General features: G+C 41.6%; 1 pseudogene; it reads right to left on the minus strand.

Annotated features, from left to right (window-relative positions):
- Positions 1-11,073: 11,073 nt before the first annotated feature.
- On the minus strand, positions 11,074-19,879 carry LOC148040426 (uncharacterized; annotated as a pseudogene).
- Positions 19,880-27,139: the final 7,260 nt, after the last annotated feature.

The raw sequence follows: 27,139 nt of genomic DNA on the forward strand, positions 1-27,139 counted from the left end.
GGGGGCAAACTCCCTTCGAAAAGCTCCATAAAATGCATCAATGTTCAATATGGTTCCGGCTTCTAAACCATGATACCATATAGCGGCTCTTCCTTTGAGAGTCATATTGAAGAACATCATTAAATGTCCTTCTTCTTGAATGCGACAGTTAAACATCAGCTTTTGAAACTCCCTAATGTGGAGTTCCACATCTTCCTCAACTAGCCCATTAAAAATGGGTAGCGGGTAACCTAGAGCCGGTAAATCCGTCGTTCCTGCTGGAATTGTAATAGGCTGCGCCATGACGAGGATTGGATTTGCACTAGGAATAAGGTATGGTGGGGTTACACCTCCCGCACGTGACGTGGACTAGCTTATAGAAGGAAGGGGAGTACTAGAGCTTCCACCTTCTCCTAACTTACTACTTGTGGCCCCAAGACAACTAGATCCACTCCCTCGTAAGGGTTCAGCACTGCTACGCTTAGGGGAATATCTCCTAAAAATTTCAGCACGTCGCCTAGCTCTTTCGTATCTTTCTTGCTTTTGGATTTCTGCTAGATGATGCTTATCAATAAATAATGGATCAATCTCAATATCCTTTGGCATAAACTGCTAGTTGGTCCCTAAACAACTAGATTCGAGAACCGCCACTTTTAAACGGCTCCCGACAGATGCACCACTGATGGACCTAAAAACGGGCCAGCACTGGCTCATGCACTAGCCGGGCCTCGTCACTACGCACAAGACAACCCCTCGGCCTCGCGACCAGGAGCGTCTATCAAAATCTCTGCCTTCCTAAACAATGCGTTTGTAATACGTTGTAGTCCAACTGATCCTAACCCAATATTACTCCTCATAGGGAGTCCCTTGCACATAGCCAAAAGGCTCGAATCACATACACATGGGGTTCCTCCTATGGCTGAATGCCGTCAACCCTTTGCGACTCTCCTACACCTCGGGGATTGGCCCCTCGATGCGTCGCTCAACATATAGACATTTCGCACAAAATCCATTCAAGGTACCATTTAATCGTATACAGGAATGTACCATTGTCCTTCTCTTTCCCTTAGACCCCACGACTAGCCTATGGCTTAGGGTGTCCTATCTCTCACTCAACGTGGGTCAATGTCCTAATGGAAACAATTGCTGTGCATCCAGGATTTCTGATACCTTTAAATATTTCCATGATTTATGCGTATTGTGGACGCCAAGTTCTCAAACAATTATGAAATCAATATTGTGCACATGTGGAAAACATCCTTTCAATGATTTTCAACTACCGATCTTATGCGGTGTTGCACAAACCTAGCACCAAGGGAACCCTCGTGCTACTAGACTCTTATTTTATAATTATTATCCGTCCTAAATGCTATGCATAGAAATCAACAACTTTTGCATCATCTCACACGGCACTTAGACATATTTCAACTACCCTACCCTCCCCCGTTTAAATATTGCATCGTTGTATGGATTTATAGGGCATTTTGCCATCATTTTATGTGTAAAAAGCAGGAAAACCACACTAGAACAAGAAGGTGGGGTTGAACTGAGGAAAATCCTCATGCTTCAGTCCCCACAAACATTCACAAACATTGCTCTTAATTTTCACTAATTTTCTGCACCCAAAATGCATTTTTCCCCTATTTTTAGTGATTTTTCTCCATTTTCCTTATTTTTTGCATTATTTTATTACTGAAAATTCAAGATAGGTTATGGGTTGTGGCCCTTAGTTCCTTCTTGCAGCAAAATTGAAGATTTAGTTGGTGTTCCTTTTCACTTTCCTAATTCTATGCCGAAAACCATCATTTTCCCTTGATTTTCCATATTTTACGTGTTTTAGCATATTATTTTGAACCACAAGATGCATATTTTTCTGATTTTCTAATTATAACCAGCAAGTACTCATGGAAAACATCAACATAAACAATTTCTAGCCCACATGAACGACATTTCATCAATCAAAAGCCATAAAACCTCAAATTTTCTTTGAAATTTTTGAATTACCGCTTATTTGTGTGTTTCGGGTTTCATATCCATGGCTGCAAATCTGAAAATCAGCAACACTTCATGTTCAGCATGATCACCAATCACCATTTCCAGCCCGTGGAGCAATCCAATCCATGCCGGACAAGCCTCCATCATTCTTTCTTCTTCCTTCTTCTTCCCACATGAACTTGCCTTTAGAAGAGAGAGAGGGAGGAGAGAGAAAGACTGATTTTCTCTCTCCCTCTACAGGCTGCCATTCCCCGCGTGGTTTGAAGTGATATAGAGCGGATGATGAGTGTGGAAACCTGGCATACTTCAATCCCTGGCTTGCTTGACAAACAAAATCTCCATTTGAGGGGGGGGGGCGCATTTTTTTCGGCGGCTAAAAACAGCCACCGCCCCCCTCCATCACGTTTTTTTTAAAGGGGGGGGTGCCAAAGGTCACCCCCCTCTATCCACACCTTTTGATACTTCCAATTTTGGCCCCCTTTTGGGCACCCCGGTCGATTTTTGGGCCACTTCCTCATACCGACTCCGATTGATGTGCTGTAAATTTATGGGCGTCCCTGTCGGCATCCCAAATAGGCCTGTAGCTCCCACATCCCATCCTGATTGACAAAAAAATTACTAAAAATCCGGACGTGTCACTTGGGCGCCCATCGACTGCTTATGCTTAAAATTGTCCTAGATCGAGCCGCCGCCTTTGACGGTGAATATTTTTCCCTTGATATTCATAATTTTTAGCTATTTTTAAGCACTTTCCGGCACCAAAATTCCGCTCTCACCGGTTGGCCGGGAACTTTTCTCAATCGTGATGGACAGTAAGAATATCATTTCAAAGGACACGAATAGCAAGGGTGCTGACCTAGAGTCTAAGTTACAATAATCCCGGTTTACGCTGTCTTAGGGGAATGGAATGGAACTATGCCTTATGGCAGAGAGGTCGAGCCTTGCATCCCTCTCATTTCCCATTCTCCTTGAACCAAGTGCAGCATGAATCTTCTTCGGACCTGGCGTTTCTGTGTAAAGTAGTTCGCTCGGGTTCGACGCTAGTTGCCGTTTAGGAGATGACCATTAGGGAAAAACCCTGATTCAGGTCAGTCCTAAGTGGGAACAACCAGAATACTTCCGCTACATGGCAGACACGGAAAGTCTTAGATCGAAAACCCCGTGACATTCCATCGGAGTGCCAGACGGAGCTTTCTAAACCCCCTTTTTGATGGACTGTTAAGAGGTGTCCTGAAGGGAACATGTGGACACGTTACACTAGCATATGTTTGTATGACATACTTGGGTGTTGGATTCATGCTTATTGACCATCATATGCTTATGCTATGTGCACATGATGCCGAATTTGGTCTTGGTAGTATCTGATTGCCTTGGGATCCGATTTTGGCACTGTTAGCTCTCTTTTATTGAAATCTGAAATATATTACAGCAAGTATATATGTATGGATTGACATGGATTTTTCATGCTGAAACACTCTGAAATGATGTACTTTCACTAGTACTTGGTGGGCAGCAACTTTGGTTCCACTTTCTTTGCCAATTTTCCTCGATTTTGGTGATTTTTTGGTCATTTTTAACAGTAAATAGCAAGCAGTTTTGAACTATCTACAGTCTTCCAACCGGCATTATGGTGAGTTCGTCCACTATTCATGCTATTTTCAACATCACTAAGCTTGATGGTATGAATTACTCTTATTGGAAGAGCCAGATTTGGCAAGTGTTGGTGCAGAAATCGCAAATCAAATCTTTGAGGTTAAGTGGGCATCTGCTTGCAACTATGCCCGATGAGGAATGGCTTGAGCTTGATGAGTTATGCAAGTCCACTATTGTATTGTCTCTCACAGAACAAGTTCACTATAATGTCTTTGAGGAATAATAGAGGTGGCAGTTGTGGGAAAAGATAAAAAATCTCTATGACAAGAAAAGTCCAGCGAGTCAGATGTATTGGTTGAAGCAGCTTATGGATCTGTGCATGAGGGAGAATGTGACCATGTCTGCTCACTTGAGCCAGTTCCATGCTATACTCAAGAACTTGACTTCGCATGACATCACTTTTTCAGAGGATGTCACTCCTCTTTTCTTGCTTGGTACTCTTAATGAGTCATGGGATGTATTCCGCACTGCATTATGTGCCTCTACTGCTACCTTGAGATTATCTAATGTTGAGAGTATTCTTCTACAGGAAGAGGTTAACCGTAAGAATTTGGATGCCTCTCGTGTGTCTCATGCCATGATAGTTAGAGGCAGGAATGATGGATATGGAAAGCATGGCAGTGGTAGTGGCCATGGACGGGATTCTCAGAAATCTCAGTCCAAGTCTCGTGGGAAGTCACATAGCAAATCCCGTGGCAGGAATGCAGATGTTACTTGTCACCATTGTGGGAAAAATGGCCATATTAGGCCACAATGCCATGAATTGCGCAATGAAAGGCGCAAAGATAAGGGGAAAGACAAAGTGCAAGATAAGTCTTCTAATCGCAGCATAGTACCTACAAAGTCCAGTGTTAAAATTGAAGAGATCAATGTTATGCAGCCTGAGAATGTTGATGATGATGATTATATCCTAGCACCTTCTTCTAGTGCTTCATAGATGACAGAGATACACTCTATGTATGCACACTGTTGGCTCTTGGACTCAGGTGCATACTTTCACGTGAGACCTTGCCGAGAGTGGTTTGATTCATACCGTACTATTTCGGGTTCTGTATGCTTGGGTGATGACAGCTCTCTTGATATTGTGGGCATTGGTGGTGTTAAGTTGTAGTTTCCTTTTGGAAGCAGTTTTGTTATGCATGAAGTACGTCATGTATGTGCTTTGACATGCAGTCTCATGTCAGCTGCACAACTTGATGACGCAAGATATCATGTATGTTTTGGAGACTCTTCATGGAATATCACTGGTGGTAGACTTGTGATTGCGAGATGTGCCAAGGCTTCTTTCCTTGATCATGTTTTGTCTGTGGGTTCTATCCCACATGTATCTCTTTGGCATGCCCGTTTGGGCCATATGTCTTTGAAGGGAATGAAAATGCTTTCTGGTTTGTAGAACTTACTACCCCTTGATTATGCATGTTTTGATTCATGTGAGCATTGTCTTTATGGTAGGCAGACTAGGTCTACGCATAAGAAGTCTGGTAGGCCGCGCATGAGTGAGCCCTTGGCATTGGTACATTCGGATGTCTGTGGGCCCATGCCTTGTCAGTCTATGGGTGGTGCAAAGTATTTTGTTACTTTCATAGATGATTTTTCACAGAAAGTTTGGGGTTATCCCATTAAGCTATAATCCCAAACTTTCTGTGTCTTAGAGATGGCTTGCATTGGTTGAGAACAAGTCTGGGTATAGGCTAAAATGCCTAAGGACAGATAATGGGGGTGAGTATGTCTCACATGCTTTTGAGCAGTTATGTGATGAGAGGGATATTAAGCGTTAGTTGAGCACCCCCTACACCCCCCCAAAATGGTTTGGCTGAGCGGATGAATAGAACCATCCAGGAGTGTGTACCCAGTATGCTTAGCCATACAGGACTACCATAGAGCTTTTGGGCTGAGGCAGTTAGTACAGTTGTGCATGTCATAAACAGATCTCCCTCTAATGGTTTGGATTTCCAGGTTATAGAAGAGGTATGGATTGGAAAACCTCCCTCTTATGTGCATCTTTGTGTCTTTGGATGTGAGTCATTTTGCCATGTGCCCAGGGACAAGAGAAGTAAGCTGGATCCTAAGAGTGTCAAAACATTTTCCTTGGTTATGGAGATGCAGGTGAGATGGGTTACCGTCTCTAGGATTCGCAGGCGGTGCAAAAAGTCATTCGGAGTCATGATCTAGTCTTCCATTAAGACAAAATGCATAGGTAGCCTGAGAGAGTTGTTGAGATCTACAGGGTCATATTTGAGGAGGAGTCGAGAGCTCCTGCACAGCCAGTTGGACAGCCTACAGCTGCAGTAGATGCTCATGGTCAGGGTGTTGGACATGCAGCTAGGCAGGCAACAGTGCCTGCCGTGAGATGGTCTACTAGAGACAGACGTCCACCTGATAGATTTCAGTCCTCGATACATTATGTCTTGGTTACAGATGCAGGAGAGTCTTTCACATATGATGAGGCTATGCGCAGGGGTGACAGTCACTCCTGGGAGAGGGCTATGCAGTCTGAGATAGACTCCTTGCATAAGAATGACATTTGGTTTCCTTGCCTACGGGCAAGAAGGCTTTGCCATGCAAGTGGGTGTACAAGCTGAAAAGTACCCCTGGACACCCCAAGCGGGCTTACAAGGCTAGATTGATAGCAAAGGGTTTTAAGCAGGAGCATGATGTGGACTTTGATGAGGTCTTTTTTCTATTGTGGTTAAAATGACCACTCTACGCTTAGTCTTGGCTTTAGTTGCCCAGCTTAACTTGGATTTATACCAGATGGGTATCAAGACGGATTTCTTACATGGGGACTTGCATGATGAGATTTATATGGAGCAGCCTAAGGGCTTTGTAGAACCTGGCAGGGAGCACCTAGTGTGCAAATTGAAGAAAAGTCTTTATGGCTTGAAACACACACCTAGGGAGTGGTATCATAAGTTTGATGCCTTTATGCAGTCATAGGGCTACAGCCGGAGTGCTATGGATCCGTGTCTTTACATGAAGAAAGCCCATGATGGTTCTTTATTGATTTTGGTACTCTATGTGGATGATATGCTGATAGCAGGGAAAGCTCATGATGAACTAGATGCTCTTAAGGATCAGCTCAAGAAGAGCTTTGAGATGAAAGATCTGGGACACGCTGCTCACATACTTGGTATGTGCATTAGATGCGACAGGCATCAAGGGACTCCTCTACTTGTCATAGAGGGAGTACATTCATAAAGTCCTTGAGCGCTTTCGCATGCAGGACGTAAAGCCTATTGACTACCCATTGCCTTCTTATGTGAACGTATCACAGGCTGATTGTCTACAGACAGATGAGTAGAGGGCCGAGATGGCCAAGATTCCCTATGCATCCATAGTGGTAGGCTCTTATGTATGCCATGATAGCCACTCGTCCAGATATTGCCTTTGCAGTTGGTGTTGTTGCACGCTATATGGCAACACCTGGCAAGAAGCATTGGGATGCTGTGAAGGGTATCATGAGATACTTGAAGGGCACTGTAGATATGTATATATGCTATGGTAGCCACGATACAGGAGTCGTGGGGTACACTGACTCTGATTATGTAGGACATGCAGATAGTAGAAAGTCCACATCCGGCTATGTATTCACCTATGCTAGAGGTGCTGTTTCTTGGATGTCCAAGGTGTAGAAATGCACGCCTCTTTCTACTACAGAGACCGAGTATGTTGCAGCCACTGAGGTTTGCAAAGAGGCCATTTGGTTGGGTCATTTGGTTGCTAACCTTGGTATTGATGCTATCCCTACACTGCATTCGGATTTTGAGAGTGCTATTCAATTAACTAAGAATCCGGTCTTCCATGCGAAGACAAAACACATTGAGGTGAGGTATCTACAGAGCGCTTTGCCTTCCTTAGGAGGTTGATGGGCGTAGGATGAGGTGACGTCTTTCCTCATCCTGTTGTACATGTGTACATGTTGTACTGTCTTTTTTTTTTCTTTTCACTCCTCACTAGGGCAGATTCGCCTTGAAGTGAGAAGTTGTTGGGGGTAAAGGCACCTCTACGTAGCTACCCGTGTATTACTATACTGACAGTCACGGCCACTACACACTGCAGGTGGTGGGTGCTTGTCACCATCACTTTATTCTTTATTCTTTTAGTGAGAGTTTGAATAAAGGAAGGCCGGGTCACACATTGTGACTGTTGGAGTTCCCATTTCTAGTCTCTCCCTTTCTTGCTCTTGCTCTCCCGCCATAGCTCTCGAGTCCAACCTTCGATCCGTCGCTTCCTTTCAGTATGTTAAAGCCTTTATAAGCCTCATAGTGACATTTAAAGTGACAAAAAAATTTCATTGAAAAAATTGCCCCCGTCGTCACTAAACACATCGGTATTAGCGTCCCCATAGAACTGTCGCTATTTGTATCACATTTAGTAACGGTTTCCGATGCACATTGCAACGACAATAACAACGGTTGTAATAAATTTGCGATGCTAATAGTGACGGTTATAGAGAAAAAAAATTGTGGCAAGGTAGTTATGTGTTGTATTTACATTCTACAAATGGATTACATATAAAGTGTACAATGGTCATCAAAATGAAGGCTTTTATGTACTTGAACCCACAAGACTGATACATAAAATAAATACAAGATTGTTGAATGAAAGCTTTGACATGGAATCATGGAAAAATACAAAGGATGATGATAACATAGTGTATAGAAAATGCCTACATAAATCACAGGACCAAAAAGAAAGAGGATATGTGCTCTACGAATCCAAGCGCGAGCTATAGATCCTCACCATCCGAAAGCTCATCCCAATGTAAAGGAGCATTGAACGGACTTTGAAAAAAAAAAACTATACTTCAGTCTGCCATACATAATGCATTTTAATAAAAATAGTAACTACGAACAAGAAAGATGAGTGACTTACTAGACCTTCGCGCATGCATACAGTCTATCAATCAATGCAATGAGACCTTGTCTCTTTGCATATCGAGTCTCTAGGCCGGTGGGATTGCAGTTTGTAATGGAGTGTTACAAAGAAAACAAAATACAATTGTTAGAAACACAATTTTCAGTACAAGCCATATTGCAAAAAAATAAACGAGAAGAATAAAAGAAAAACTTACAAAGTCCTCCAGATAAGTCCAATGGCTGCCACTCCCAAGATGATAGGCCACCTCTGTCTCCACTTGTGCGCTCGCAGCCTCGCATTGCTGTCTCCAACAACCTTGAGAATACGTTACCTCCTCCTTGAGTCTACGCTAGTTATTTGCGTCTGGCCACTTGGGCTTTGAAACGCCACTCTTAAGTGCCTTGTGTGCATCCAATCGTTTGTGTGACATGTACGCATGCATGCACTCCATCATCTAGCCTGTGGAAAACCTATTGGTGGGTACTAGAAACTCCTCATGCAGGGATGCTACTATGTAGTCCTTACTCCCCTTGGGTATCTTCTTCCAATGGTCCAAGACGTTGTGCCAAAAAACTTGTTGTCACAACTCTCTTATACGGGCCATCGCCCTCCTCCCCTCATCATTCATGATCACGGCTCATGTCCTGTCATCTACAATGTATCCATACCCATCTGGGGTATGTCTAATATTTATCCTCTTCCACCTACGACCTCACTCTTGGGCATAACTAGGAAACCCCTATACATCTTGTGTACCCACAGGGGTTTATCTCTCGAAGTAGCACCCATAGGGCTGTCACCTACGGACGGCTGAGTCACTGGAGTAGATATCCCCATAGCTATGAGAAATCCTACGGGTGAGGCAACTCCACCAAGATGACGAGATAGAGACAATACAACGGTGCCTCCACAATAGCCACCTGAGCCACCCTCTCTCGAACCTACACGAGAGCGAGGAGTAGTATATATAACTTGAGCCCACTGTAGGCTCACCACGTCCATGTCTCCATAGCATCCCCCAGAGCCACTCCCTCTGTCTAGCCCAAGTTAGAGTTACTGACCTTGTCTACTAGAAACTGAAGCATCAGAACATGCTGATGTAGATCCAATGAAATGACTTGATAGTGTTCGACATAGCTCATGGTTTGCCATATCTCTAGGTGTAAATATATCCTACAACTCTTTATCGCTCATCCCTCCACTCATCGCGCTCTCCAAATTATTGTCAAAGGTCACCTACACAAAGAAAAAGAGATGTTAGCATAGTCAATATAAAGATTCAAGCAAAGTACGGTAATATATAACTCTTAAAAAATGATATTACTTAAAATGCATATTCTAGAGCACCCTTATAAGCGATTCATCAACGAATTGTGTAAGTCCATGTTGTAAGTATGACATAGCCTATGGTTCTGTGTCAATCACTTGGCACAACTCCGCATAGTTTCGATGGTCGATAGACACGTTGTCGAAGGGTTTTCGAAAGCAAAGTCGTGTCTTCAGAAGACCTTGATATATGTCAAGATGGAAGATCAAACAAATGAATAATCCAATGTCAGAGATGGTTCTAGCATTCAACTCTGAGTCATATATTTTTAATAGCCATACAATAATTCCAGAATTCAATCAATAAATTCTGTTTTAGCTTCAGCATGTCATACAGGTAAAGTGCACCAATAACATTCTTGTAATCCGCTGATGGTATATGCCTCTCTTTATAGTGAGCTCAATCATCAAGTTTTCAGGGTTACTCCAAGCTGAATAGGATGAGTAGGTGATACTATATTGTTATGATGGGCTGTTTCTGTAAATCTCCCTTCAAAAACAAAGTCTCTGCCTATTGTGAGCTTTCCAAGCCAACTACCCAAATTCTTTAGTAATGAGCGTTCCTCTGAGCTTGATTTGATCAACTCTGACCTTAAAAGAACCTTGCAGTTTTCATACGCGGCTTTTACCACCTCCTTATGTAAAACCTTGGAGTTTATCTTGTCCAAAAATTTGAGGTATGTGTCATGAAAATTGGGCTCAATACTTGCTCTTTTTATCACCATATATTGAGCAAACCAAGGGTAATACTGCTCCTTAAGAACCTCCCCAAACTCTTTAGCTTTTACATCAAGGTTTGAGATAGAGATGTTGTTGATTAAGAAAGCAACTTTGTCCTGCACCTCTGAGGTGAGAGCCTCAATCGGGTCATCCCGTCTCTCTGCTGCAGCAACTAGTGTTTCAATGTTCAAAGCATGACCAAAACCTGTAGTGGACGGAGGTTGCCGCCCAGGTACACTACTCCTTGACGAGCGCAGAAAACCTGGACTCTGCACTGAAGTTGTATTGCCACTACCTTGATAAAGTTGAGAGACCTTCTGATTCTTTCCAAAATCAAACAGCTGATTGGTGGATGCAGAATGCTGCGATGTCAGGCTGGATGCTGCACCAGAAGGTTTTGAGAAGGCGGAACCTGCTGGCATAGAATTATTCTTCACCTTTTCGTCACTGAAACCTGACAGTTGATTCTGGCTTTGTTGAAGCTGCAGTGATTGTTGATGCTGCAGTTCTACACCATCAGTGAGCAACTGAGTGTGACCTTCAGGAGCCTCCTGACTTTCTGAGCTTGAAACAGCTGTTGTTGTCTGCATATAAGGGCTCTGGCTCTAAGCCCAGGATACCCATGGTCCAAGGATTGGGAGGCTAATAAGCCAAACTAGACTTGCAAGGCTCAAGGATCTTTGAAGTAAATGGAATGACAGCAATCATGAGGCCTTTTTCATATGCCTCTGTGATAAGGATCTTTGGGTCAATCTCTTTCGCTCTCAGAGCCTGGTTTCTGCCACCATACTCCACCTTATTCCCCGATTGCAGAGCACTTTTCCCTGTTCTCCTCTCTGATTCAGCGCACCCTCTAATTCCAGCGCTTTCTCAAGATTTTCCCTGTCGTTTACTCCCCCTTCCTCTTCCATTGCAAAGCACTTTTTCAAAAACACAAAAGCTTCTCTTTTTTCCCCCCAAAGCACGGCTCCTTTCCCCTAAAGCACGGCTCCTTTGTCCCCGAAAAAGCCCCTAGAATTCCATCTCCTTTTGGCAAAGCCCACAACTCCTCCATCTATCTCAGCATAAATCGTGCTGTTAATGAACCAAGGTGGTCTTCTCACAGTAAATAGGACATTGCCTGATGCATCCATAATAGAAGCAATGAATGGCCGCCTTCGGTGTAGAAATTGACGAAGCAGCCAATGGCTTGATTCAATTATGTACCCAACCATCATTAATCCTTCTCGAGGGTCCATGATAACATATCGATTTGCTTGTTCAAAACCAACCAAAAGATTGGCCCACTCAATATTTCGTGTAACTATAATATCACTTCTTGCAAGTAAAGGTGCAACTTTTGCTTCTTGGGGGGGTTTTTGGCTGCAAAATTCCCACCAAAGGTTGACTTGATATGGTTGTCCCAGGCCGAATTGACGATGGAACGGTTTGCCAGTCTCTCCAAACTCTAAGAAACCTCCTCAAACGATCTGCAATGCGCCTTTGTCTCTAAAATGCTGCCACATTTACCATAAATATTAGTAAGTGTGCTATTAACAAAAACGTCTGAAGTGAAGCCCTTCATGTGAGCATCTATACTCATACGCAAAGAATAAATGTAAGCACAACAACTAAGTGTGCATAAAGTATTAAATCACACACACAACTTTCGGGTGGTTTTCACATCTCGAATGCGCAGCAATACGACATCCACCCCCTCTAATCCTGCGAATCCTCCGGATGGGCAAACTACCCATGATCATTATCATCAAGATCCACAAACAAATCAATCTCTTCGTTATGCATTTCCGGTAGATCAACAAGATTATCAGCCATATCATCTGTCTCTTCCATTAGAGTTTCTTGTCGTTGCTCTTCTCTTGAAAATTCTTCCAATGCATAATCCTCATCATCTCTTTTCTTGAAAATCTTGATTCTTTTTCCAGCAATAGGCACTCTAAGCATTGTCCCATCCAATTCAGTCAGCTCATATGTTGCATTATCAAAGACATGTCTGACTATATACGGCCCAAACCATCTTTTCACCATCTTCCGAAGTGCAGTATGCTGATTTTCAAGGCTGCTATCAAAGACCAAAACCCAATCTCCCTCTTCTATTGCTCTAGGCCGCAAGCGATGCCTGCTGTCAAACCTGTCCTTATTTCTTAGTCTAGCAACCTTCAACCTGTCAATAGCTAGCTGAATATCCTCAGGTCTCCTCTCCAACTGTCGAATCCGAAGAGCTAAGAGCTCCTCTCTCGTCAAATCCTCCTGCCAAGGTAAAACTGACCAAGTCAAAGCACAAGTCTCAATTGGCATAACAGGTTTTCTGACCATACATCAACTCTGCAGGCATATATCCTGTGGTAACACTATGAGTCGTACGATCAGCCCATAAAGCAAATGGTAGAAGTCTCGCCCATTCTCCAATCCGTCCTCTGCATGCTTTGGCTAATGCTTTCACTATCGGCGGATGCCCTCTTTCACTCTTTCCATTTCCCTCTGGATTATATGCTGTGGTTAGAGCCAATTTGATTCCTAGCTGAGAGAAAAACTCCCTAGCTTCATCTGCATCCAATTCACCACGATCCGGAGTGATCTTACCCACACAACCATACCTGCAGAAAATTTCCTCCAATAAGAACTTACACACTGCACTAGTGGTCTTCGTTCTCAAAGATCTACCCTCAACATGATTAGTAAGATTCTCTCTAGCCAAAACAATGTATCTCATCTGCCTTAGACCCATAGGCATGGTAACCAAATCCACTACCCACTTATAATGAATGCATAGCGGATAGGTCGGATGAAGCTCATCTCTATGACGCACTACTGAATACATCTGGCAGTCTCTGCAAGTCTCAACAAAGTGAGAAACATCTCTGTACATGCCTTTCCACCAATATTTCTCCTTGATTTTCTCATAAGTAGCCCATAATCCTCTATGACCAGCCCAAGGACTCTCATGAAACTCCCTCATCACCTGCAACTGTGTCTCTCTATCGCAGACAACCCGCAAATGTAATCCACCTCTTTTCTTTGGATGCTTCCAAAGAAATCCATCCTTGAGAAAATAACCATAAGCTTTCCTTCTGATCTTCTTGAACTCTTCATCTGTCCATTCATCTCTTTTGCTTAGTGTACTAAGGTACCTGCCAATCTGCAACCAATCTCCAACATAGAGCTCTTCTGTGAAAGCCACAATATCATAGACATGACAAACATGATCAACCATAGTGGCTGAAATTTCTGCATCATCCTCTTCTGCAAGTAGAGTCTCCTCATCATCATATCTGGCTCTAGACAACATATCTGCCACTGGATTATCCTTCCCTGCTATGTGTTTAAATTCCGGATTTAATGACTTGATGTATGCAATCCATCTCAACATGGCTATATCCGGAGTAGAGCAACTCGTGATCATACCAATCAATGGCAAGCAATCTGTCTCTACCACAACTGAAGCTCCAATAAAGTACTCCTTGTCACATTTGAGAGCCGTGACAATCCCCAATAACTCCCTCTTGATTTGCGGATATCTCCTCTGTCTCTCGGTTAGGACTTTCGCCCCAAACCAAATAGCATACCTATTTCCATTTGCATCATCTTGACCCACAGCCCAACCTATGCCAATTGGACTAGTGTCAACTGTCAACACAATAGGCCTATCACAATTATAATCCGCTTTCCTAAGAGTAGGAGCATTCTGCAATAACTTCTTCAATTTCCGCATGGCTCTAGTGTGGCTCTTATCCCAATGGAATTTCTGCCCCTTTCGAAGCAGCTGATACAAACAATCTGCAATGTGTGCAAAATGAGGTATCCAAATCATATAAAACACACAAGCACCAATGAATCTCCGTACCTCTGAAGTGGTAGAACAATACTCTGCAATCTTGCCTATAGCATTCACCTTATCAGGTGAGGGTTTCCTGCCATAATATCCACACATATGCCCAACAATGACAACCTCATTCACTCCAAAAACAGATTTTTGCCCTGAAAGTGTCAAGTTCACTTCTTCTAACCTGGCCAAAATCTTCTCACATGCTGAAATATGATCAGCCACAAAGTATCTGCATCCCTGCTCATTTAGGCTCTCATTCTTCTCTTCTTCTGCACACCCCTTAATGGGCACATCATCCAAGAAAGGCATAGTAAGATGAGGTATGTAATCACGAAGGACCTTATGCATGGCATTCATCATATGCGCAACAGAATTAGTGGCACCTTGAGGCAAGGTACACATCCTGACAAGCCCAATAGGAGTTCTCATGGTGGTTATGTCCCTGCTTTCCAAAGCCAGCTGAAACTGATCATATCCTGAATACAAATCACCCAAAGAATAGATGGCACGTCCAGCAAATGCTTCTGCAAACTCATCCACAACTGGACCTATACCAACATTCCTGATAGTAACTCTGTTCACTGGCTGCATGTCCTGAATAAATCGGAGAGTACCATTCTTCTTTGGAACTGTAAACCACCTGTTTGAGTATGGTGCAGATAAAGGCTCAAGGATTCCCATCCTGATTTTCTCATTCAATAAATCAATCAGCTTTGGCAAGTGTGCTTTAGGCACTGGAATAGGTCGGAGATTCCATGGGATATGAGGAATAGTAAAAATGACCATAGGAGCAACAATATCAGGATTCACACATCCAATCTCATGTGGGACAAAAGCAAATCCCCTTCCATGACGCTCAAGCATATCCTGAAAGCATTGCTTCTCTATGGGTAACAAGAAATCACCATTTCCAATTTTCAATTCAGCAAGTGTCTCTGCTGAAAATTTATGACCAATATGCTCCGAATTCCTCAAAATCTGCTGTTTAGCAGCCCTCTCTATTTGCTGATCACTGTCAGGTGGAAGCGGTACAGCAACCGGCTTCACCTTCTTATCTACAGTTTTGTATTTCGTGTCAACCCTGGCTTCATTATGCTTTTCTGCATTACATAACCCTTGCTGTAAATCAGCAATTCTGCACTCCAATGGCTGAATATTCTCAGCCCTCTGCTCTATGGACTGCATAGAAACAGCCCCAAACTCTGAATGCTTAAATATTTCAGCAGTAAACTCTGTTGGCTGAAAATTTTCAGCCCTCTGTCTCTCTGAAAGCTGATCATAACCAGCTGGAAACTCTGTTTGCTGAATTTCTTCAGCACTCAATACTCTTTGCTGAGTTACCTCAGCCTCTGACTCAATTTGTGACACAAAATCTGCAATTTCATGAAACATGTCCACGGACTACACTAATACATTACCATGACAATTCAGCATATCAGTTTTCAGCATATCTCCCATCTCTGCCATCGTATCTGCACAAATCACACTGTCATACATTCCATCTATGTGCTCATCATCCTCCAAAATTCCTGCATTTTTCAAAATTTTCTCCTTCCTCCATTATATACTGCCTGGCAGCTCTAGGCAACCTAGAAGTCTTCTGATAGCTCATTGAACTGTTTGCAGAAATCCCAACATAACCGGAGGAGAAAACACTGCTGCCAGGAGGCGAGAACTCCAATCTCCTCTCCTTTATACCACCGTCGTCTCGCGAAACGGCGGTACCTAATGAAAACCCGAATCCCTCACAGTGGGCAAGGGTGCATCTCTGAGAGTATCTCTGTTTCTAACATGGTTCACACATACAGTCATAAACTGAACTGCTCTCATACCATCTTTACTATGAATCCGTGCATAAGCAGATCCATCATCCATGACCTTTGTCTCCATGCACATCTCTGTAATGAATGGCTGACCAAGAATTATGGGATAAGAGCATGAATCCTGCACAAAGAAATGAAAATCCTCCTCTACATCACCAATAGAAACCCTGACACTAGGGCAAGCAGCATATAAATCACCTGCAGTGTTATTGGCGGCTCTCATACGCCACCCATGCTCTACATCCATAGGCCATCTGTTACTCTCATAAACTCCACGAACTATGAGATTAATCTCTGAACCATGATCAACCAATGCAACATAAGGCACCTGTTTTTCTCCAACCTTTACCATCGTCTATGTAGTTTCCCTAGCCCAATGGCTCAGCGAAAAGTGACTACGCGGTATCAAAACAAGCTCATCAATTTCAACATAATGCATAGGCTGAACCCTCTTCTCTACCTGTGGCAAAACAGAAGCATTATCAACCATAACCTCATCATCATCCTCATCCAACTCTCCAATCAAAACTCCCTGTGTGTCAGCGGTAGCCAATGCATGTCTCTTCCTCTTCAGGACCTCCTGAAACTGATCCTGAAACTCTCTTTTTGAGATGCCCAAAATCTCGGAAATAGTGAAAGTCACCTCACTGCCAAGTATCTTATCATTAAAGATTTTCTTCATGTCTGTAGATGTCTCAATATCGGACATCAATCTGAATCGTGGCTACTTTCTCTCTCTAGGCTCTTGCCTCTTTTCTTTCTTTTGAGCATCCTCCATCTGTCGATCTGGCCCTGGTCTTGAAGATGGTCCTGCAGTAGGTGGAGTAACAAATTCACCCCCTCTAGTCTTCTTAGCTGCACTTGGATTTTCTTCATCCCTCTTACGCTTCTCCTCAACAAATACATCTGCACCATGAGATTTAGCCAAATAAGCATAAATAGAATACCTGTCAACAGGCGAGTCCCAACCTGTCTCTAATCTGCTGCTAGAGCCTGCGCTAGTCAAAACAGTTTGCTGAATTTTCCCCTTGTTTGCAGTCTCCATAGCATAAGTCCATAGTGCGGACTGAGTCTCCGATCCCTTCTCAATCTGTACTCCATATGCAGAAGCATCACCTCTAGCCGTCACATAAGAAGTACGTGCAGCCATATCCTCCACTAACTTTTTCATTCCACCTTTACCAAAGTTGGTAGCAAGTGGAGCTCCTGTCTCAGTCAACCAAATCTTACCATCTTGCCCCCAATATACCAAATTCTGCCTCCTTGCATCCTAGAAAGAGTCACAATCCCTGCAATGCTGATGCTCCGTACTATCGCACCAAATACATCTCCGATCTCTCCTAGGAGCACTAGGAGCACTCCTAGGTGCAGTAGGAGCACTAGAAGAAGTAGTAGGCACAGTCGAAGCAAACTGCTCCTTCAACTTACCCACCAACCCCGCTTTGACTGACTCAAGTGTCAAATCTGTGATGCCTTTCATTATGTCATCAAGAGAGGTAGGCACCGATGGAGCGGATGGTTTTGGAGCAGAAGGTGTAGGCAACGGTTGTGGAACAAGAGGAATAGGTGGAGTAGAAACAGTAGGCACTGGCATAGGCCAAGAAACTGGCTGAGGAGGAGAAGAAATAACAGGGATAGAAGTAGGCATAGGAGCTGATGATGGTGTAGGTGTCATGGAACCATTCTGTAGGCGAGTCTTCCATATCCTCCTCTTGGTCAAAGTCGAGACTACATCCTGAGCATCCTGCCAATTAGTTTTAAGACCCATAGGCTTCGTGCGATCTTCAAGAAGCTCACCCAATTCTTCTTGAAGAGCAGGATCTGCAGCTTGCAAGAAAAGCTCAACTTTTTCAACATCCAATGCTCTTTGTTCAATAGCATCAAGCTGACTATACCTCTCTTCGAATTCTCGAATCAACTCCGAAGCAGCAAGACCTTTGTTTGGCATGTAGATCCACTCTCGGAATGACCGCCGAGTAGCCATACCAAAGTCCTCAAGGAAGTATTCTTCTTTTAGGGCCTTCTTAAAATCTTGCCAATGTGTATTTTGAATAAAAAGATCAGTCACCTTTGTCCTCAAAGCAGGTGTGACAAGACGAAGGAAGTACTTACTCATAAGTCCAGCAGGAACTCCAAAAAATCCCATCTTGATCTCATATGTCTTCAAATATGCTGAAACATTACGCCCATCAAATAGCTTCTTCTCACTCTCAACTGCTTCAATAGCCTTAGTCGCGCTGTTTGCATTCTCCTGCTCTGAATAGAGTTGCCTTTGCTGAGACAACTGCTGTTGATGCAATTGTTGTTGCTGCTGCATATACAATTGTGTTTGCTGATTTTGGAGCTGCATATACATGGACATATTCTGCAAAATCTATTTTAGATCCTCCGTTGAAGTACTTGACGCAGCAGTCATTGATGGAGCTGAAGTAGAGGCAGCTAGAGTTGTAGAAGAAGCTGAAATAAAGACTGAAGTATCTCCCATCCTTAAATTTCTGCGACGCTTTCACGTCGGGTTCACCAAAGATGTCGAAGGGTTTTTGAAAGCAAAGTCGCGTCTTCAGAAGACCTTGATATATGTCAAGATGGAAGATCAAACAAATGAATAATCCAATGTCAGAGATGGTTCTAGCATTCAACTCTGAGTCATATATTTTTAATAGCCATACAATAATTCCAGAATTCAATCAATAAATTTTGTTTTAGCTTCAGCATGTCATACAGGTAAAGTGCACCAACAACATTCTTGTAATCCACTGATGGTATATGCCTCTCTTTATAGTGAGCTCAATCATCAAGTTTTCAGGGTTACTCCAAGCTGAATAGGATGAGTAGGTGATACTATATTGTCATGATTGGCTGTTTCTATAGATCTCCCTTCAAAAACAGAGTCTCTGCCTATTGTGAGCTTTCCAAGCCAACTACCCAAATTCTTTAGTAATGAGCGTTCCTCTGAGCTTGATTTGATCAACTCTGACCTTAAAAGAACCTTGCAGTTTTCATACGTGGCTTTTACCACCTCCTTATGTAAAACCTTGGAGTTTATCTTGTCCAAAAATTTGAGGTATGTGTCATGAAAATTGGGCTCAATACTTGCTCTTTTCATCACCATATATTGAGCAAACCAAGGGTAATACTGCTCCTTAAGAACCTCCCCAAACTCTTTAGCTTTTGCATCAAGGTTTGAGGTAGATATGTTGTTGATTAAGAAAGCAACTTTGTCCTGCACCTCTGAGGTGAGAGCCTCAATCGGGTCATCCCGTCTCTCTGCTGCAGCAACTAGTGTTTCAATGTTCAAAGCATGACCAAAACCTGTAGTGGACGGAGGTTGCCGCCCAGGTACACTACTCCTTGACGAGCGCAGAAAACCTGGACTCTGCACTGAAGTTGTATTGCCACTACCTTGATAAAGTTGAGAGACCTTCTGAGTCTTTCCAAAATCAAACAGCTAATTGGTGGATGCAGAATGCTGCGATGTCAGGCTGGATGCTGCACCAGAAGGTTTTGAGAAGGCGGAACCTGCTGGCATAGAATTATTCTTCACCTTTTCGTCACTGAAACCTGACAGTTGATTCTGGCTTTGTTGAAGCTGCAGTGACTGTTGATGCTGCAGTTCTACACCATCAGTGAGCAACTGAGTGTGACCTTCAGGAGCCTCCTGACTTTCTGAGCTTGAAACAACTGTTGTTGTCTGCATAGAATGGCTCTGGCTCTAAGCCCAGGATACCCATGGTCCAAGGATTGGGAGGCTGATAAGCCAAACTAGACTGGCAAGGCTCAAGGATCTTTGAAGTAAATGGAATGACAGCAATCATGAGGCCTTTTTCATATGCCTCTGTGATAAGGATCTTTGGGTCAATCTCTTTCGCTCTCAGAGCCTGGTTTCTGCCACCATACTCCACCTTATTCCCCGATTGCAGAGCACTTTCCCCTGTTCTCCTCTCTGATTCAGCGCACCCTCTAATTCCAGCACTTTCTCAAGCTTTTCCCCATCGTTTACTCCCCCTTCCTCTCCGATTGCAGAGCACTTTTTCAAAAACACAAAAGCTTCTCTTTTTTCCCCCCAAAGCACGGCTCCTTTGTCCCCGAAAAAGCCCCTAGAATTCCATCTCCTTTTGGCAAAGCCCACAACTCCTCCATCTATCTCAGCATAAATCGTGCTGTTAATGAACCAAGGCAGTCTTCTCACAGTAAATAGGACATTGCCTGATGCATCCATAATAGAAGCAATGAATGGCCGCCTTCGGTGTAGAAATTGACGAAGCAGCCAATGGCTTGATTCAATTATGTACCCAACCATCATTAATCCTTCTCGAGGGTCCATGATAACATATCGATTTGCTTGTTCAAAACCAACCAAAAGATTGGCCCACTCAATATTTCGTGTAACTATAATATCACTTCTTGCAAGTAAAGGTGCAACTTTTGCTTCTTGGGGGGGTTTTTGGCTGCAAAATTCCCACCAAAGGTTGACTTGATATGGTTGTCCCAGGCCGAATTGACGATGGAACGGTTTGCCAGCCTCTCCAAACTCTAAGAAACCTCCTCAAACGATCTGCAATGTGCCTCTGTCTCTAAAATGCTGCCACATTTACCATAAATATTAGTAAGTGTGCTATTAACAAAAACGTCTGAAGTGAAGCCCTTCATGTGAGCATCTATACTCATACGCAGAGAATAAATGTAAGCACAACAACTAAGTGTGCATAAAGTATTAAATTGCACACACAACTTTCGGGTGGTTTTCACATCTCGAATGCACAGCAATACGACAACGTCACCACAAAAGGATGAGTCCACCTCGTTCTCAAAGAATTCTTGGCCTCTTGTGTTGCCGTCATCATTATTGGATTCTACCTCCTTACACGCTCCAAGCCATCTTCAACCTCCATCCCTTGCAATATCGGTCCCTTCATTTGCATATTGTCCTCGTCTAGTTAGAAACATTGCTTTCATCATATACTCTGGCACTTTGGGGATTTGAAGGCACAACATACCACTATTGAGGTTGTCGGGGGTTTGGATAGAAAATTACATGTTCAAAATTACATACACGAGAGATTCAATATTTATTATATATACCATGTCATAATAAAATTTTAAAAAATAGTTTATGCACCTGTTCACAATGGACCGGCAAGACAAACGTGTTGCACAGATACGTCCATCTTTTTCTGTAATCTATTTCAAGAAATTCAGATGGACCTCATCGAACAATTGCCCTGGCTCTTTTCACAGTAGCACTTTGAACCACTACACATTGAATATAATCATGGGGAAGCTATGATGATCCACCATGATAATACTTTGCAAGCTCCCAAAATTCTCCATCCCATCTATAATGGTGTTTGGATCCATGGCTCACCATACATTGAAATAGTTAGATTAGTTGTCGCATAAAAAATCTAGATATGGTAGATTATAAAACATGTGGTCACCTTTGGACTACATCCCCTCGTGAATTTCCACTCCTCAATAGAGACCTCTACCCCTTCGTGAGAGACTGCAATCAAAGCTCCATGTAACCATCATATACATATAGATCGCGACATCTCCTCCATGCCCTTGGGATATCGAATTGGTCGATGGCAGGTACTACATTGAAATTTCAATCGTACTTCTTCATTATCTTTCTTGGCTTCCTTGTACCTGGTGAGCCATGTCTCCATGGATGCATGGTGCAACATACAAAAACAATTCAGTTTCTCCTCCATTGCAGTATCTATCCTCTTTTCTACCTCATTTTCAACCACCACATCTCTGGTCAGTCTATCATTGTCCTTTAATGGCCACAATATACTGTTGTTTGAATCCACCGTTGGTAGGTACTATGAAATATGCACTAATGCCTCAAATACCAACCTACCTTCAACCATGTTACCTTCTAGCCGTGTCACACAAAGCCTTTTAGGGTTTTCACAAATTTCTCCAAGAAGAACATCCATCGCGTATAGACAGATCCCGTAATCTCCACTTCATCTACAAGATGCATTAGGAGGTGGGTTTGTATCGCGAGCATGCTAGTGGGCACGTACTTCTTAAAGAAATAAATCGTCTCCACTACTCCTTCACTTGTGGATTCACTATAGGATTTCTTGATCTCCTTTTGCGAGATCCATTGCACTAAATTTGACAACTTGTAAATCACCCCGCATATTTCTGGAGTAAGGCATCCTACGATTGTGATTGGTAGTGTAAACTATTACAAATGAAGAATCATTACGAACACTGAGTAGATCCGAAATACCAAAATATGTAGGCCACTTGCAATCCATTCATAGTACAAATCTGACATATCTTATGCTAATCATAAGTTTTTAGCCCTGATAGTTGGTCATCTTTAGAAAAATCGAATCTGAGAGAATGCATCATACCCATCGAAGTACAAACATACCTAATAATTTTCTTCCCAATGCACTCTTCTTTAGTGGAAAAAACCCAAGGAGCGCAAGGTAGTTGCAAGTGACCATCAACACTCGTCGAGTGTGGCCAAAGCACCTCCATCTTGTCTACCTCCTTCAATTCCATTCATGCCCCTACAATATCTCTCTTTCTTGTGATGTGGTCCCATAGTAAGCTACCCACATTCTTGAAAATATTCATGGTATCCAACACGTGGTTGATCTCTAAGTGGGTCCAATATGACAACTCATAGAAAATCGAGAATCGTCGCATTCCATTTGGACGTGACTCCATGTGGAGCATTTTCTAATCCTTAGCTTGCTTCGTAGAAAGCCATGGCAAGATGTTGCAGTTAATAATGACTATATGCTACACACTGTAAGAATGGGTTCATGCCATCCATAGCAAGATCGCGTTGAAGATTCCTTGGCTCTTATGCAAAGCCTTGAAAGGCAGAGTCAATGTGGACTCCATCTGTGGATCTATTCTGCACATGTCACATTGTGAAGCTCGCCATGCCCAACGTATGAAACATGTGACATATACGAGGGATAAGTGGAAAGTGTCTAAGAACTTTTTGAGGGATGGTTTTCCCTTGCAAGTCCTATCGATACTTGTGAGCACCACAGTTTAGACATGTGTGCATAGTCTCGTACACTCCTCAAAATAGTATGCAATCCTTGACACAATGTATGGATGTTATTGTAGTCCATGCCAAGCTTTCATAAAGCATGTCACGCATCATCATGAGACTCAAGCATTGTATTTCTAAGTGGCAATATATGAAACTTTAGCAACTTGAAAAGAAATCATAAAATACCTTGAAAAAGCACAATTTTTTTTCATAATGGTGTCAAAAAGAAATCAACCAAGAATACATAGAAGGTACCTAAAAAACTTGGTCACACTCGCATCGCTCCACCTATATTTTGCTTGCACACTTAGAAGTCCAAGCACTGTCTTCAGGTGAGATACTCGGCACCCATCATATAACGGCATGGATGCTTCTTCTTTTAGAGAATTAGATATCTAGGCATCCATGGATATTAATGCATTGATCATTGCCTCCATCTCAAGCTCCAAGATTCTAGGAAAGTCTGAAAGGCTACCTATCTCCTCTTGTATTGACGGTATAGACTAGGTTGTGCCTTCCAAGTGGTGGATTGGATTAGGCACTCCATCCATGGAACACCCACAAACTCTTCTAACTAGCCGCAATAGGTGCATTCCTCCTTGGGATGAGATGTCACGTCCTTGTATAAATATTACGACCACGTCTAATGTTTTTGTATATGATATTCAATTAGTTTACAAAATAATATAAGGCATGATTGATATTGACTTATGATTACCTTCTTGGATAATGGACCATAAAACTTGTATCCCTTAGCAAAATTTGAATATCCAAGGAAAATAACTTTCAAACTAGGAGGATCATGTTTTTTGTGAGTCTCTTTGGATACATGAATATAAGCAATACATCCAAAGGTTCGAAAATATGAAATAGAAGGAGTTTCACTTGACCAAGTAGTAATTAATATTTTAATTCAAAGAGCAGTCATAAGAAGATGATTTTTCACAAATACTACTATTAAAACTACTTCAATCCAGAAACATTGAGATAAGCCAAAATGAAAGAGCATACATCGCCTGGCATTGAGGATAGTCCTATTTTTATGTTCAGCAATACCATTTTATTAAGGAGAATAGGAAACTGTATATTCATTATGAATACCCTGTTTATTACAATAATCATCAAAATCATTTGGAATGTAGTCTCCACCATTATCAGTACAATGTTTCTTGATGCGATGATCAATATGGAGTTGAAGCTTTTCAATATTTATTAAAAGATAATAAAGCTTCTCATTTGTGTTGCAATAGAAAAACAATGATGTTTCTTGAGAAGTCATTAATAAAAGTCATGAAATACCGATATTTAGACTTCGATGGAGGAAAAGGTCCAAAAATATCAGTGTGAATAAGATCAAGAAATCTGTGGAATGAATTATGGTGAAAATGGAAAAGCGTTTGTGAAAATGCTTTCCAAGTGCACAATATTCATAAATACCCATGTGAGGATGACAAGCTTTGAATTGGCATGGTCAAAATCGACAAAGAGACAAAGATCCACAAGCCTTGCAACTAAAAGAATATTCCTTTGTAGATCTGAGATATGTAAAGCTCCACGACATAGAGTTCTTGTTAAAGGAGGAGTACCAATATATAAATCACCTATACCTTTGACTTGACAAGTTGTGTCATCAACAAGATAAACCAATTTCTTGACAAGAATAGAATAATCTTTGGATAAACATGCTTGTTTATTTGTAATACCATGTTCTTCATCAAATTGCTTTTCCCAGCAATCATTTATAGTATGAAAAATTCTATTGCAATAAGAACAATGTCTATTAGGAAACTTGAGATGAGAGAAGCTACCACCATGATGACTCCTACATGTAAAGCAAGGGATGCCTTTGAGCAGTTAAATCTTGGTCAATTTGTTCAGATTATGTGTACTCTTGTGAGATCATAAGTGTTTCTTAATTTGTGTATTGTCGTTCATGTCACTGCAAATATTCAATCAAAGTTATACAAGCTTGATCAAAATTGATCCCATCTTTGATAGATAATATGGTAACAATATTATCATGAGCATGATTCTTTACAGTATCAAGAAGTTGTGTTACCAATTGCTTTCTTGGAATGGCATCACCAAAATCAAAAGCTGATCTATAATATTCTTGAATGATTCAATATGTGTTGTCATAGAAGTTCTGAAGTTGTATTGTAACTCAGTCAGCTAACTATGAAGATAGCTTGGGAAGTTGAAAGATTAATACATCAAGCATGAGAGATTCTTGAAGAGAAGAAAGAATATGCCAATGATATGCTTTGTCATGTCTCACCTACTCATTATAAACAGTTTGTGATTCTTTAAAGATAGGTCCTTTAACCTAATTAATTGGTTGAGGCTGACATGCATAATTACTAAGAATAATATCATGCATGTTATTGCCTTCAAGGATTAGCAACATGTTTAATTTCCATCCAAGGAATCCTTGTCATTTGAGGTGAAGGACAGAATGTTGTCCAAAAGAAAATCTATTGATGATTATAGAATTTGACATATTTGGTTGAGAGAATATATACAATATGAGATTACAGAATCTACACACCATATACAAAAGGACAAAAAAAGTACAACACAACAAGTCGTACATAAAAGCTATGTTGTAAAGAAAGACGTTTAATTCAAAAAGCATACTAAAAAAAAAAGAGACCTAATATAGATGAAACATTGCAAGAAAATATAGGACCCAGAATAGATGAAATGTGTGCAAGAATAAATCGCCCTAACATAGACGAGAAATATGAACAATGATCAAAACATTATTGCTATACTTTTTGGCTAAGAATAGATGATGATTTGGCTAATTTTAGCAAAAACTCAAGAGTGAGTAATCGTGACACAACTTGTGTGGTAGAAGTCTGCACGAAAAGTCATTGTCATGTTTGTTTTCCTGTTTCAAGTCCAGTTTTATTTATCTTCTACATTTGACATGGTGGATCTTTAAGTCATACACTCATGTCTTGATATTTAGATTGGAGCCCCAAGAGGAACACCAAGAAAAAGGGGATTCTACTGCAAGAAAATCTATCTTGTAACATCAACAAGCTTTTATTTCATTCTTTTGATGACCAAAACAAAGAAAATAGCAAATCTTCACGCAACATCATAGTAGATATCTCCCACGGATTTGATAAAATCAATCATAATCTTCAACATCTTCATAGAAATCTTCAGTATAACAAAGAACACAAAAGAATATACCATTTTTGAATGGAAATCAATCATATAGTAATCATCTTCAATGTCTTCATAGTTCTCTCTTTCAATCTCTCATATACAGTTACACTGTTTTGATAGAATTGACAATCTTTGACTCTCTCTCTCTCTCCCTCTCAATAATACATCATATCCTCACTACAATACTCTCATAATAACTCTTAATAATCCCTCTTAGGTCCTGGATGCACCTCCCAAGAGGTATATTTGATATGAAGAGGAACCAGAGCCACTACAATGTCTCTTCACTGCTCACTACTGTCACTATCACTCAGTTTTCTCTTCAGTCTTTAGCAATTGCTTCTTCCATTTGTTTTAGCTCTTTTGAATTTAAATTCATCATTTCCAAAAGTTAAAAAACTTTTCCAAAGTCACACATATATTCTACAGAACAATTACAGAAGGTCTACAGAATAGTATAGTACAGTACCAGAACAAATACAGAACAGTTACAGAGGAGAGATAGAGCAGAGACAGAGGCTCTATAGAAGGTTTACAAAGGGTTATAGAAGGTCATTAGAACCTCATAACTCATACTCAAACCATTCAAAACTATAAAAAACTATTCAATAAGCTTCCAAAATATTTCAATCTTCATTAATCATCAATCCATGCTTCATATAAAATAAAATTAAAATAAAATAGAAGATATATAGAAGGTATACAGAACCAATCAGAACCTCAACAAAATCTATCAGAACA

This window comes from Lygodium microphyllum, chromosome 2 (genome assembly GCF_053477565.2).
Source record: "Lygodium microphyllum isolate KBCC chromosome 2, Lygodium_microphyllum_v1.1.10, whole genome shotgun sequence".
Taxonomy (NCBI): domain Eukaryota; kingdom Viridiplantae; phylum Streptophyta; class Polypodiopsida; order Schizaeales; family Lygodiaceae; genus Lygodium; species Lygodium microphyllum.